This window comes from Schistocerca gregaria, chromosome 7 (assembly GCF_023897955.1).
Source record: "Schistocerca gregaria isolate iqSchGreg1 chromosome 7, iqSchGreg1.2, whole genome shotgun sequence".
NCBI classification, from domain to species: Eukaryota; Metazoa; Arthropoda; class Insecta; order Orthoptera; family Acrididae; genus Schistocerca; species Schistocerca gregaria.
Genome location: NC_064926.1, coordinates 44794409 through 44809484, shown reverse-complemented (window position 1 = coordinate 44809484; position 15076 = coordinate 44794409). Strand labels below are relative to the sequence as shown.

General features: G+C 41.1%; 1 long non-coding RNA gene across 1 annotated transcript in view; it reads left to right on the top strand.

The window, feature by feature from the left end:
* Nucleotides 1-2417: 2417 nt before the first annotated feature.
* The window catches only part of LOC126281907 (uncharacterized), a 43981-nt gene continuing 31322 nt past the window's right edge, over nucleotides 2418-15076 (top strand). The window contains exon 1 of the long non-coding RNA XR_007551310.1: nucleotides 2418-2500. This is a non-coding gene — a long non-coding RNA (uncharacterized LOC126281907). The remainder of the gene's footprint in view (nucleotides 2501-15076) is intronic.

Genomic DNA, 15076 nt, shown 5'->3' with positions numbered 1-15076 from the left:
TTATGTTACCCTACGTTAATCGTAGATGATTATGTTACGAACTGAAATTTAATTATAACAAATTGTACCGTGAACAATGCGTTATGGGTGGATCTTCAGTGTGTCTCTGCCTTCAAATAGCCTGCTCTCATAATACGCAAGTTACAATAATTCTATTGCCACTAATAGGATGTTTCTCATTATTTTATTGGAACGAATCACATAGTTAACAACGGGTTTTCCAGTGATTCTCAGTTTGCTGGTGCTCAGAAACGGCATATATACATATAGGCTTGAAATGATTGCCAATATGGCGCCTCACGACTCTGTACTGAAGGGAGACGGCGTGCGTGTGAGGTAGGTGGCGCTGTGCCATCTCATTGGTCAACGCTCAGACGTACGCTCAGAATATCTGACATGCCAGATATTGCTCTGCACGTTCGGAAAGACTCCCTAACGTGCTATTCCACGCTATGACGTCAGAAACTCGGCACGCTCAACGCTCAACGTTCGGATGCACGGTCCGTGTGCCGACAGCGTAAGTGTGAGTTATAGTCTGTAAACTCAAGAGTGAGCAGCGCTTTTGGTGGGGGGAGTGGCCTTTCCCGGAAGAACGCTGCCATCGGACTACAGGGGCACCCAAAATCTGTTGCCCTTTACCTGTTTAGCGGTTTAGATCGGCGTGCAGTGATATACGTCGTTTCTGTTCGTGCTATCTTAGTTGCCAGTGATGGATAATCGTCTAGCATAGCAAGAAAATGTGCAGAATACGCACAAGAGCAGGTATTTGCGGAGTAACGAGCGTTCGATCGTCACTAAAGTTATTACAGCGGGAATTAAAGAGGCGACACAAAAAGAACTGTTGGCTAATATTACCAGAGCCAATCAAAGGGTTGCAATTTATGCAAACGTGAGCCTCGCTCAATAGGACGCATAAGGAAGGAACGCGAAAATAAGCCGCATGGTTTACTGGCATCGTCACGAATGATATCTAATAACTTTGGGAGGACACCCATCGTTACAGACAGTTTCAAAATCACGTAAAACCTTTATGCTTCTGGAACACTAAATCTCTATCTCGGCCACTGTTCACCTGATACTAAGACATATTGCTTAAAACATGTGCGCAATAGCTAGTCTAGAAACTGCTGAAATTTCCTTCGAAACACGTACCCCGATTCTGAACTTCTAAGCAGATAGCTTGACATATGATGTGTGTTTACATACTAATTTTTATTTTTTGGTTGAACTTTATTTGTTAATCTACAGCAATGTTATATTCTTCAAAATATTCCGCATTACATAATATACACCTATGCCAATGCTTTTTCCAGTTCCCGAAACACTTTAGGAACTGTTTCTTCGTGATAGTTTATAGGTCTTTTAACTGCGCATTTTTAATCTCGTCCATACTTGTAAGACCGCTGCCCTTTAAGGCCTGCTTTGACATGTTTATACCACTTATGTCCTTAGTTTTCTCATCGCAATTCTAAAAATTTCATACACTTTATTCCATGCTTACAACAAAATTTAATACAGATTCTCTAATCTATTTCTATACAAAACAAATAATCGTTGATGCTAGAAAAACACTTGTAACCTTTTTGACAGCTCACAACAGAGTGAAAACCAAATATGCATAACATTGTACACATTCTTTTGAGACATGTTTACGAAGACAGTGACAAAAACGTAGAGAAAATCGGACTACTACAACATATAAAATTATAAATTTCTGCTTACGTTTTAAACACTCTTCGTGTTCAAGAATTGTTAAGTTTCAGTACAGTTCTTCAAAGAAAACTTCTACCTTTCAATAGAAAAGCAAAGTAAGAACAAGCCTTAAATTCTACAGATTAATTGCATGACATGGGATTCGTTTTACGAATAGCAATAGAGGAATATACATTCACATGAACAGGCGTTCGGTTCTATGTATGTAGTAGAATCCTGACTTCCGTTCTTGTGTTAATATTATTTACTCTATAACGTTGTGTTTCGGAAGAAGCTATCGTTTTTGGTATTCCTTATGGCCTTAATGCATTTGTCTAAAAATGAACGTAGCCGAAACGTATCTGTACACGGCTTCGCCGTAGATTTGAAGCGCGCGCAGCGGTAGGGCCGGTACTTCGTTGTGAAACAGCCTGTTCAAATGGCTCTGAGCGCTATGGGACTTAACATCTGTGGTCATCAGTCCCCTAGAACTTAGAACTACTAAAACCTAACTAACCTAAGGAAATCATACACATCCATGCCCGAGGCAGGATTCGAACCTGCGACCGCAGCAGTCGCGCGGTTCCGGACTGAGCGCCTAGAACCGCGAGACCAAGGCGACCGGCAAACAGCCTCGTGACGTAACTGGAAACAGGCTCGTGACGTAACTGGGTTGGCAGAGTGGGGACTCGCTCGCTCGCTCTTCAGTTTACCGACAGACTATAGTCAGTAGCTGCACATCGAGCTGAACGCATCAGCAGCTGCAGCCACTCTGACCTGGTAACGTCTTTTGGAATCAGTTTTTCAGGTGGTTAGTTGTGTTATTACAATTATTTTTCTTAATTCCTAGTGCGTGTGTCGCACTATGATCTGCTGTTTACGAGTACGTTTTCTTTTTGTTTTCCATGACAATTTTGATATGTAATTAGGGCCGTGAAGCATTTTCCGTCAGTTGTGGCAGTGTGTACTGACCTTCCAATATTTCAGTGGTAGTTTGCTGCCCAACCTCTTCTTATCACGTATCTGTGTACAAGTTCCTCAGCAGCTACACACTTGTAGGTCGGTAGGAGGCAAGTCTTCCGGCGGCAACTGTAGGACTGTTCCCTGCCAATTTTGAGTAGTCCTGTGGACAAGATCACACATTAAGGTGAACACATACACACACGTGATATAAAAGGCGACCAAAATCTGTTTCAAGCTTTTCTTACACACGAAGGCGAGCAGCCCTGGTGCATTCAGTCTGGGGTAGGGGGTTAGGACGAAACTGTCTCCTGTACTGTGGGTTTATGGGCCATTTGATATAGGTAAGAAGCGAGGGTTACTATACTTTCAACTACTTAGTTTCAACTACATTTCAAGGTCAGTCCCACTCTATTTTTCCCTGTCCTCTGCATGCAAAAGGCACACTCACACAGATAACTGTAAATAAGAGATCCTGGTAGGATGTTTGACAGAGTAGAGAATACGAAAGCAAATATTCCTGTACAAAAACTTTTATTAATGTTGGTATATACATTTATACACAGAAAATAACTATTTCTTTATTTTTGTTTGTTGTAGTTTTAATAATATCCAGCAAAAATTTTAAGTTATTAGTTATGTCTACATCTGAATTATATATTTCATTCTCCAGCCAGTAATTTGACAAGTACAAATAAGGTATGTTTTTGGTTTCCAATACATACCTAGTTTTTTCCTGTAGAATACCTCATTTATGGCTTTATCAATTAGTTCTATTCCGTATTGCAGTTCTTCTAGCTGAAAGTGTGGTGTCACCGCCAAACACCACACTTGCTAGGTGTTGTTGTTGTTGCGGTCTTCAGTCCTGAGACTGGTTTGATGCAGCTCTCCATGCTACTCTATCGTGTGCAAGCTTCTTCATCTCCCAGTACCTACTGCAACCTACATCCTTCTGAATCTGCTTAGTGTATTCATCTCTTGGTCTCCCTCTACAATTTTTACCCTCCACGCTGCCCTCCAATACGAAATTGGTGATCCCATGATGCCTCAGAACATGTCCTACCAACCGATCCCTTCTTCTGGTCAAGTTGTGCCACAAACTTCTCTTCTCCCCAATCCTATTCAGTACTTCCTCATTAGTTATGTGATCTACCCACCTAATCCTCAGCATTCTTGTGTTAGCACCATCAAAACGGTTAGCCATAAATTACCCATTGTTGATCATAACGCAGAATATGCTATCGGCCAAGATGGCGGTGATTTGCACGAAAGATAAATGGAAACGAAGCGTAGCTAGCAGAAAGCTGACATACATCAGAGATAGATGTAACAAATGATAGCACAGATACACAGATAAACTGTCACGATACCATGATTACTATCGATGAGTCTGTTTCACGCATCTCCCGAAGCGACATATTGCTGCCAAACGAAGCAGAGGAACAGGAAACAGCATGTACTTTGACAACATAAGACGACACCGATTGTCGGTAATCCGAACATTAACGTGCAAAGTACAGCTGATAGCAACGGCAATAGTACCACCAATGCGCTGTTGCAGCTTATTAACTTGAACAAAAAATGAAGCGATTTGTCACAAGGTTTGTCGGATTTCAAAACAGAACAGAAACAGGTGTTGGAAGATTTCCAAAACAGTGTCACACCAAAATCTACACACAGGGATACCTGAAAATTTTAAAGAAATGAGAATACAATTAAAACAGATGGTTATTTCTGACGTTAAAGAGAGTATTGATGTTTTGGACGAAAAGGTAAGTTCAGTTAGTGACAATCAAGAACACGCAGGAAGTGGATCAAAGAAAATCACGGAAACGAATAATAGTATAAGAGCAAATCAAAACCAAAATGTAATACTGTAAAGACAGTGACCACTGTTGTCAACAAGCTACACAAGGACTATGAAGGTTTACCATTGGCAGGAGAGGAGATAACGAAAGAGTAGAAAGCTTGGAATGTGCCAAAAGAGAAAGAAGTCCGATAGGGTTGCTTAGACATAGGCCGTTTCCCACATATTCTACTTCAACATCTACATAGATACACTACAAATCACATTTGAGTGCCTGGCAGAGGGTTCACCGAACCACATTCACTATTATCTCGTACAGCGCATGGAAAGAACGAACACCTATATCTTTCCGAACAAGCTCTGATTTCTTTTATTTGATCATGGTAATCGTTTCTCCCTATGTAGGTCAGTGTCAACAAAATATTTTCGCATTTGGAGGCGAAAGTTGGTGATTGGAATTTCGTGAGAAGATTCCGCCGCTACGAAAAAAGCCTTTGTTTTAATGATGTCTACCCCAATTCCTGTATCATTTCAGTGACACTCTCTCTCCTATTTTGCGATAATACAGAACGTGATGCCCTTCTCTGAACTTTTTCGATGTAGTCCGTCAATCCAATCTGTTAAGGATCCCACACAGCGAAGCACTATTCTAAAAGAGGACAGACAAGCGTGGTGTAGACAGTCTCCTTGGCAGATCTGTTACGTTTTCTAAGTGTGCAACCAATAAAACGCAGTCTTTGGTTAGCCTACCCCACAACGTTTTCTATGTATTCCTTCCAATTTAATTTGTTCATATTGTAATTCCTAGGTATTATTGGATTTACGACTTTTAGATTTGACAGAAGATTTCAGGAAGAGAAGTGGGTGAGATATCCATATGGGTGAATTTTATGTAAATTGCTTGTTCACCACACTCGTTTGATTTTTTGCTTGAACTTTTTGTATACATCCACTCTATAAACTGCAGACCACTGTGGAATGCATGGCAGAAGGAATGTTACATTGTGTTAGTTTTTTGGGCTTCTTCCTGATCCTTTCATGTATGGAGCATGGGAAAAATGATTGTTTAAATGCCTCTGTGCATGATCTATTTGATCTAATCTTATCCTCACCATCATATGGGAGCAGTATGTAGATGGTTGTGGTATATTCCTAGAGTTCTTCGACAGATGGAAAGCGGATGAACCTGGTAGTTCTTATCATTGTGTTCCGCGACGTGCTTCCGAGCAACTAGACAGAAGCTCAAAAGATAAGATTTGTTGTTGGTTACGCCCAAGATGACGTTCTTTTGTGGGCCACTGAACTGGCAGAACGTTGTCACAATTACGAGCAATGTGAACGTGCGTTCTTGGACAAGAACTGGTCAGGAGCGGTTCAAGAAAGATTAAGACGTAAAGTCACTAACCCGGTTCCATTTAATAGCAAGCATGGATGCTTGGGGGTTATTTCGAAAAGTATTTAAGTAAAACCCAGATATTGGACCAACCCCTTATCACAGATAGATGTTACTGAAGATATTAAAGAGCCGACTTCCGCCACACATAAGGAAAAAAAATAGTAACCACACCAGAACACGGCACTGAGTACTTTTTGTCGGTTGATTTATGAAGAGGCACCATGGCAACATAAAGCAGCAGATAAGCAAACACCTCAACCCGTCTTTGGGAACCAACTTGTAAATAATAATGTTACTGCACAACAAGCATGACAACCGTATCCCACACAGTACGTACAAAAAGGGAGTGGATATGGTAATGGAAATGGAAAAAATAAGAGAGTTAAGCGAGGGTATCAGAACGACAGGACAACGAACTACGAGCGCCAGAGCAAGGCTGCCCGCCGCCCGTGACACACACCGTACAGCTCGCTGAAATGACTCCGGCTATCGAGGTAAGCGCTCCCGCACCGTGAGAAGTCTCCATCCGGTGGCAGTGAGACCCCACACTGCTGACCAGGTAAGTAGTGGGGGCAGTACACTTACAAACACACGTTCTGTGAGATACGAGAACAAAACGACAATTTATATCGAAATGAGGAGCAAGTTCAGGAAAACTCGTACGGGGAGCAGGTGCAGCCAGTTATAAAGACAACTATATCTGACTTGGAAGTACACTTTTAGTTCTGGATCAGAATGTCGAAACACACAGTGGCATGGGACTGCAAGAAATCAGAATTATCACTGAATGAGATGCTCAAGATAAATTTAGCGTGATGTACAGTACCTGCAAGGATGATTAATATTCTGAGAATGTACTAACTAAAGTAAGTAATGGAAATTAACGAATGATGAGAAATATTTCTCACAAAAACAACCTGCGACAAGTACCAATGCTGTTGTGGTCTTCAGTTCAAAGGCCAGTTTGATGCAGTTCTCCATGCTACTCTATACTATGCAAGTCTCTTCATCTCCAGATAACTACTGCAACGTACATCCTTCTGAATCTGCTTAGTGTATTCATCTCTTGGTCTCCTTCTACGATTTTTTACTCTCCACGCTCTCCTTCAGTACTAAACTGGTGATCCCTTGACGCCTCAGAACGTACCCTGGTAACCGATCCCTTCTTCTAATCATGTTATGTCACAAATTTCTCTTCTTCCCAATTCTATTAATTACGTCCTCGTTAGTCACGTGCTCTACCCATCTAATCTTCAGCATTCTTCTGTAGCACCACATTTCGAAAGCTTCTATTCTCTTCTTGTCCAAACTATTTATCGTCCGTATTTCACTTCCATACATGCCTACACTCCATAGAAATAATTTCAGAAATGACTTAAATCTATACTCGATGTTAACAAATTTCTCTTCTTCAGAAACGCTTTCGTTGCCATTGCCAGTCTACATTTTATATCCTCTCTACTTCGACCATCATCAGTTATTTTGCTCCCCAAATAGCAAAACTCCTTTACTACTTTACGTGTCTCATTTCCTAATCTAATTCCCTCAGCATCACTCGACTTAATTTGACTACATTCCATTATCCTCGTTTTGCTTTTGTTGATGTTCATCTTATATCTTCCTTTCAAGACACTGTCTATTCCATTCAACTGCTCTTCCAAGTCCTTTGCTGTCACTGACAGAATTACAATGTCATCGGCAAACCTCAGAGTTTTTATTTCTTCTCCGTGGATTTTAATATCTACTCTGAATTTTTCTTTTGTTTCCTTTACTGCTTGCTCAATATACAGATTGAATAGCATCAGGGAGAGGCTACAGCCCTGTCTTACTCCCTTCCCGACCACTGCTTCCCTTTCATGTCTCACGGCTCTTATAACTGCCATCTGGTTTCTGTACAAATTGTAAATTGCCTTTCGCTCCCTGTATTTTACCCCTGCCACCTGTAGAAGTTGAAAGAGAGTATTCCAGTCGACATTGTTAAAAGCTTTTTCTAAGTCTACAAATGCTAGAAATGTAGGTTTGCCTTTCCTTAATCTTTCTTCTAAGACAAGTCGTAGGGTCAGTATTGCCTCACGTGTTCCAGTGTTTCTACGGAATCCAAACTGATCTTCCCCGAGGTCGGCTTCTACTTGTTTTTCCATTCGTCTGTAAAGAATTCGTGTTAGTCTTTTGCAGCTGTGGCTTATTAAATTGATTGTTCGGCAATTTTCACATCTGTCAACACCTGCTTTCTTTGGGATTTGAATTATTATATTCATCTTGAAGTCTGAGGGTATTTCGCCTGTTTCATACATCTTGCTCACCAGATGGTAGAGTTTTGTCAGGACTGGCTCTCCGAAGGCCGTCAGTAGTTCCAATGGAATGTTGTCTACTCTGGGGGCCTTGTTTCGACTCAGGTCTTTCAGTGCTCTGTCAAACTCTTCACGCAATATCATATCTCCCATTTCATCTCCATCTACATCGTCTTCCATTTCCATAATATTGTCCTCAAGTGCATTGCATAGACCCTCTATATACTCCTTCCACCTTTCTGCTTTGCCTTCTTTGCTTAGAACTGGGTTTCCATCTCAGCTCTTGAAGTTCATACAAGTGGTTCTCTTATCTCCAAAGGTCTCTTTAATTTTCCTATAGGCAGTATCTATCTTACCCCTAGTGAGATAAGCCTCTAAATCCTTACATTTGTCATCTAGCCATCCCTGCTTAGCCATTTTGCTCTTCCTGTCGATCTCATTTTTGAGGCGTTTGTATTCCTTTTTGCCTGCTTCATTTATAGCATTTTTATATTTTCTCCTTTCATAAATTAAATTCAATATTTCTTCTGTTACCCAAGGATTTCTACTAGCTCTCGTATTTTTACCTACTTGATCCTCTGCTTTCACTACTTCATTCCTCAAAGCTACCCATTCTTCTTCTACTGTATTTCTTTCCCCCATTCCTGCCAGTTGTTCCCTTATGCTCTCCCTGAAACTCTGTACAACCTCTGGTTCTTTCAGTTTATCCAGGTCCCATCTCCTTAATTTCCCACATTTTTGCAGTTTCTTCAGTTTTAATCTACAGGTCATAACCAATAGATTGTGGTCCGAGTCCACATCTGCCCCTGGAAATGTCTTACAATTTAAAACCTGGGGTAGCCTTTAAATCGGCCGCGGTTCGTTAGTGTACGTCGGACCCGCGTGTCGCCACTATCAGTGATTGCAGTCCGAGCGCCGACACACGGCAGTTCTAGTCGAGAGAGACTCCCTAGGACACGCCCCAGTTGTACAGCCGACTTTGTTAGCGATGTTTCACTGTCTACATACGCTCTCATTTGCAGAGACGACAGTTTAGCATAGCCTTCAGCTACGTCATTTGCTACGATCTAGCAAGGCGCCATTTCCAGTTACTACTAATGTATTCCGAACAGATAATATTATGAATCATGTACTGTCAAGAGCGACGTTCATTATTAATGGATTAAAGTTAAGTATCAAACTAATTACGTCCGCTTTCTGAATTCTAATTCCTTGTCATGTTCCAGACCTCACGTCAGTATAGTTCTTCCCTCCTCACGCCAGCCTAACGCGTACCTTTCGTCCTCCACTAGAAACACGATGTTGGCTCTTCTGCCAACACAACAGAGAACATTCGGGAATTTTAATTTTCCCTCTTATTTTCGGCATAACACAGTTGTTTAAACACTCCACATCATCCTGAGTATATGTTGACAGATCATCAGCTCCATATACTTTCGGAATTTCCATACTGAACTTAACTTTACAATTTTTACAAACTAATTCTCATTGATGATATTACTCCCTCAGTTTGAAACTCTGCAAACGGTTTTTCTGTTACCAAGTGCACAAAACTGAGTCCAAAAGATTCAGAAGCAATGTAACCATCCTTTTTCAACAGATCCAGATGAGAATGGGGCTTTAGAAACAGATTTTTTTCTGTCCTTTAATGTAGTAAACGTTCTCGATGCCGACATTTTCAGCCAGTACTCCAACATATGGTCGCTTACCACAGCTATTTACAGTAAATGCTAACAGCTTATATTCTCCACTTTCTATACGCTGTGTGTAAAGTAAATTGTTAGTCTTGCCTGTACATCCGCAATGGCAGGAGCAGTTTATACTCCTTGTTTGTGGCAGTTGTTATATCCATGTATTCCAGTTTTCGTTTTATGTTTCGATCTCTTCTATTTCCAGTTTTTTTCGTACACTGAGTACATTAACACGACAGAATGGAGTAATTTCATTAGTGGGGAATGATTTAAGCCCGTTCGAAATGGTTCAAATGGCTCTGACCACTGTGCGACTTAACTTCTGAGGTCACAAGTCGCCTAAAACTTAGAACTAATTAAACCTAACAATCCTAAGGATATCACACATCCATGCCCGAGGCAGGATTCGAACCTGCGACCGTATCGGTCGCTTGGTTCCAGACTGCAGCGCCTAGAACCGCACGGCCACTCCGGCCGGCAAGCCCGTTTCATAGATTGGTTGTTTTTCTTAAGACTTATGATATAATACTATTTGTAGGAACAAATCTCAATTCGACCATGTCTGTATACGACGATATTGTGGAGAAAATGTCCCGGATTGAGACAAATATGTTTCTGCTGCTTTAATATAGCTCTTCTGTGTAGTACTTACATTGACTTTGTTGAAGTCAGTTTTAAGAATCTCCACGCAATTTACAGATGGATAATTAAAACTGTATGCCGGCAGAGCATAACCTAGAAAGCTCTTCTCGGTCTTGAGAGTCGGCCAGGCTTACTTGCACATCAACCAATTTTCGGATATTCTTATTACCCCAGTAAACAAGCTGCTCTGTTAGCTGACACCACATGGGTGTGATTGGCACAGTGTACAGTGGCACACATTGTAAATACTCTTTGTAAGATTTTAAAAGACGTCAACAGTTTTACACAGGGTCAAACACACAGTCCATTCTGTAGTTGTAGACTGTAACCTCCAGTCTGGTAGTATCATGTTGTTTAGACAAGAAGAATGTGAATGTGAAAACACACTTGACCTCTTAGCAACAAATAATCCTGAGTTAATAATCAGCACCAAAGCCGATATAGGGATTAGTGAACACAGGCTGTCGCAGCGAGATTGAATATTGAAATCCTCAAATTCTCGAAAAATAATCGAAAAATATACCTATTCAAAAAAGCAGATAAAAATTCACTTCACGCCTTCCTGAGAGACGATCTCCACTCATTCCAAATTAATAAATAAGTGTAGACCAGATGTGACTTAAATTCAAAGAAATAGTTTCGGGAGCAGTTGAGAGGTTTATACCAAATAAACTAACAAACGACGGAGCTGGTCCTCCTTGGTACACCAAACAGGTTGCAACACTGCTGCAGAAACAACAAAACAAACCTGCAAATTTAAACATCCCCGAGATTGGCGATCCTTTACAGAAGCTCGAAACTTAGCGCGGAATTCAATGCGAGACGCCTATAACAGTTTCCACAAGGAAATTTTGTCTCGAAACCTGGTAGAAAATCCAAAGAGATTCTGGTAGAAGTATGTTAGCGGCAAGAAACACTCAATGCCTTCTCTGTGCGATAACAACGGAGATACTATCGAAGACAGTGCTGCCACAGCAGATTTACTAAACACAGTCTTCCGAAATGCCTTCACAAAAGAAGACGAAGTAAATATTCCAGAATTCGAATCGAGAACAGCTGCCAACATGAGTAACGTAGAAGTAAATATCCTCGGGGTAGTGAAGCAACTCAAATCACTTAATAAAAGAAAGTCTTCTGGTCCAGACTGTATATCAATTAAGTTAGTTTCGGAGTATGCTGATGCATTAGCTCCATACTTGACAATCATATACAACCGTTCGCTCGACGAAAGGTCCGTACCCAAAGACTGGAAAGTTGCACAGGTCACACCAATATTCAAGAAAGGTAGTAGGAGTAATCCACTAAATTACAGGCCCATATCGTTAACGTCGATATGCAGCAGGATTTTAGAACATATATTGTGTTCGAACATAATGAATTACCTCGAAGGAAACGGTCTATTGACACACAGTCAACATGGGTTTAGAGAACATCGTTCCTGTGAAACACAACTAGCTCTTTTTCACATCAAGTGCTGAGTGCTATTGACAAGGGATTTCAGATCGATTCCGTATTCCTGGATTTCCGAAAGGCTTTTGACACTGTACCACACAAGTGGCTCGTAGTAAAATTGCGTGCTTATGAAATATCGTCTAAGTTATGTGAGTGGATTTGCGATTTCCTGCAAGAGAGGTCACAGTTCGTAGTAATTGACGGAAAAGTCACCGAGTAAAACAGAAGTGATTTCTGGCGTTCCCCAAGGTAGTGTTATAGGCCCTTTGCTGTTCTTTATCTATATAAACGATTTGGGAGACAATCTGAGCAGCCGTTTTCGGTTGTTTGCAGATAACGCTGTCGTTTATAGACTACTAAAGTCATCAGAAGATCAAAACAGACTGCAAAACGATTTAGAAAAAATATCTGAATGGTGCGAAAAGTGGCAATTGACCCTAAATAACGAAAAGTGTGAGCTCATCCACATGAGTGCTAAAAAAACTCGTTAAACTTCGGTTACACGATAAATCAGTCTAATCTAAAAGTCGTAAATTCAACTAAATACCTAGGTATTACGATTACGAACAACTTAAATTGGAAAGAACACATAGAAAACTTTGTGGGGAAGGCTAACCAAAGGCTGCGTTTTATTGACAGGACACTTAGAAAATGTAACATACCTACGCAGGAGACTGCCTACACTACACTTGTCCGTCCTCTTTTAGAATACTGCTGCGCGGTGTGGGATCTTTACCAGGTAGGACTGACGGAGTACATCGAAAACGTTCAAAGGAAGGCAGCACGTTTTGTATTATAGCGAAATATGGGAGAGAGTGTCACAGAAATGGTATAGGATTTGTTCTGAAATCATTAAAAGAAAGGCGTTTTTCGTTGCGACGGAATCTTCTCACGAAATTCCAATCACCAACATTCCCCTCCGAACGCGAAAATATTTTGTTGATACCGACCTACGTAGGGCGGAACGATCACCAAGATAAAATAAGGGAAATCAGAGCTCGTACGGAAAGATATAGGTGTTCGTTCTTTCCGCGCGCTATACGAGATTGGAATAATAGAGAATTGTGAAGGTGGTTCGATAACCCTCTGCCAGCCACTTAAATGTGATTTGCAGAGTATCCATGTTGGTGTAGATGTAAAAATTTCTCGTGGTTTCATGTCTGGACACTCACACCTGGGCTTGTGTTTTTACATTTACATTTGTGATAAATCTTTAGGCTGCTGTTGTACACTATGTGATGAAAAGTATCCGGACACCCATAAAAACATACGTTTTTCATATTACGTGCATTGTGCTGCCACTTACTGCCAGGTACTTCATATCAGAGACCTCACTAGTCATTAGACATCGTGAGAGAGCAGAATGGGGCGCTCCGCGGAACTCACGGACTTCGAACGTGGTCAGGTGATTGGGTGCCACTTGTGTCATACGTCTGTACGCGAGATTTACACACTCCTAAACATCTCTAGGTCCACTATCTGCGATGTGATAGTGAAGTGGAAACGAGAATGGACCCATACAGAACAAACCGTACAGGCCGGCCTTGTCTGTGGACTGACAGAGAGTTGTAATGTGTAATAGGTGCATCTATCCAGACCAGTTGAAGAGGGCTGTAATCTGTAATAGGCGCATCTATCCAGACCATCACACAGGAATTCCAGTCTGAATCAGAATCCACTGCAAGTGCTACGACAGTTAGGCGGGAGGTCAATACCTCTCCTCACCGCAGCACTCCGTGAAAAATGGGCTGCCATTCCCCCAAGAAACGTTCCAGCACCTGATTGAACGTCTGCCTGCGAGAGTGTAAGCTGTCATCAAGGCTAAGGGTGGGCCAACACCATACTGAATTCCAGCATTACCGATGAAGGGCGCCACTAACTTGTAAGTCATTTTCAGCCAGGTGTCCGGGTACTTTTGATCACATAGTGTAGGTCACCCACGTTAAACAGTCTATTCCAGCGTTCTTATCCTTTTCCATAGTCACACTGCTGCTTCCCTGGCGTTCTGCTTCCATGAAGAAGTCGCGGATTTATATTAGGTAGTGGCAAATTTCGATTTTATTACAGATCCTGGAGAAAACTTGCTTTATGTACATTTCTTTTCTGTTTCATTTTATTTGTGGCCTTCAGAAATGATCCATTCTGCCAGTCTCCGATATATGATGTGCTAAAAACTAAGACACATTCGATCACACACACATGCAACCACTAATCGCACAGAATAATTACATTCGTTGGAACCATATTAGTTAAATCGTGATGTGCTCTCATCACGAGAGTCACTTCATACGCCACTTGACGTATGGAAAGGATAATATTCACGTCTCCTGAGAACTTTCCTGGCATCTGCTGCATTAAACGTTTCAGTTATATGAAAGCGATTATATTCACTTCCCTAGCGTTGTTCTCTGAATCTATACACAACCCTACGCAGCGGGCCATAAACAAATTTACTGGTATGCCAGACAACTCTTACAACCGTAGATACTCATCTTTAGTGCAATCCGTGTGATGCGGAATGGGCCGCCAGTTTTTAATATTTTGGAAGACGAATGGCGACTTCTAAGTAGCCATAAAAAATTCCATTTCTGCCTCGGTTAATAAGTTTGTCCTGTTACTTAAATACTAGGACGCAGTACTCATATTCTATAAAAAATAACAAGCTATTTTAACTGTTTCATTGAAACCAGGAAATATATAACAACACAAATGGAGGATGAAGGTCCTTAAAATGTATACAGCAATTAATTGTAAATGCCGTCTCAGCAGGTTTTATGTTAGTATTGATCAAAAAGCATAAGTTACTTTACTGATTCGACATTGATATTTATTTTCAGAAGAAAACTGTGAACTTTTTTCTTTTTTCCGAACAAGTCAACCACTTTATCTTCGAAATCAAGATTTTTCGCTTTTTTCCTGTGGACCCTAAGAAGACACGTCTGACGGAGAGTCCACGCCAGTTGCACTTCCGATCCACATCTTTACCCTACGCAGTGTGTTCAAAGCACGCTCTATATTATAGGCTGTTGGGGGTATTGTTTGGCAGCATGTAAGCAATCTCCTAACTGCTGGATGAAACCAAGTTTCTGCAAGTATATCATGGAGCTTTGTTTTCTCCATATACTGTTTATTGGTCCAGGCTTCG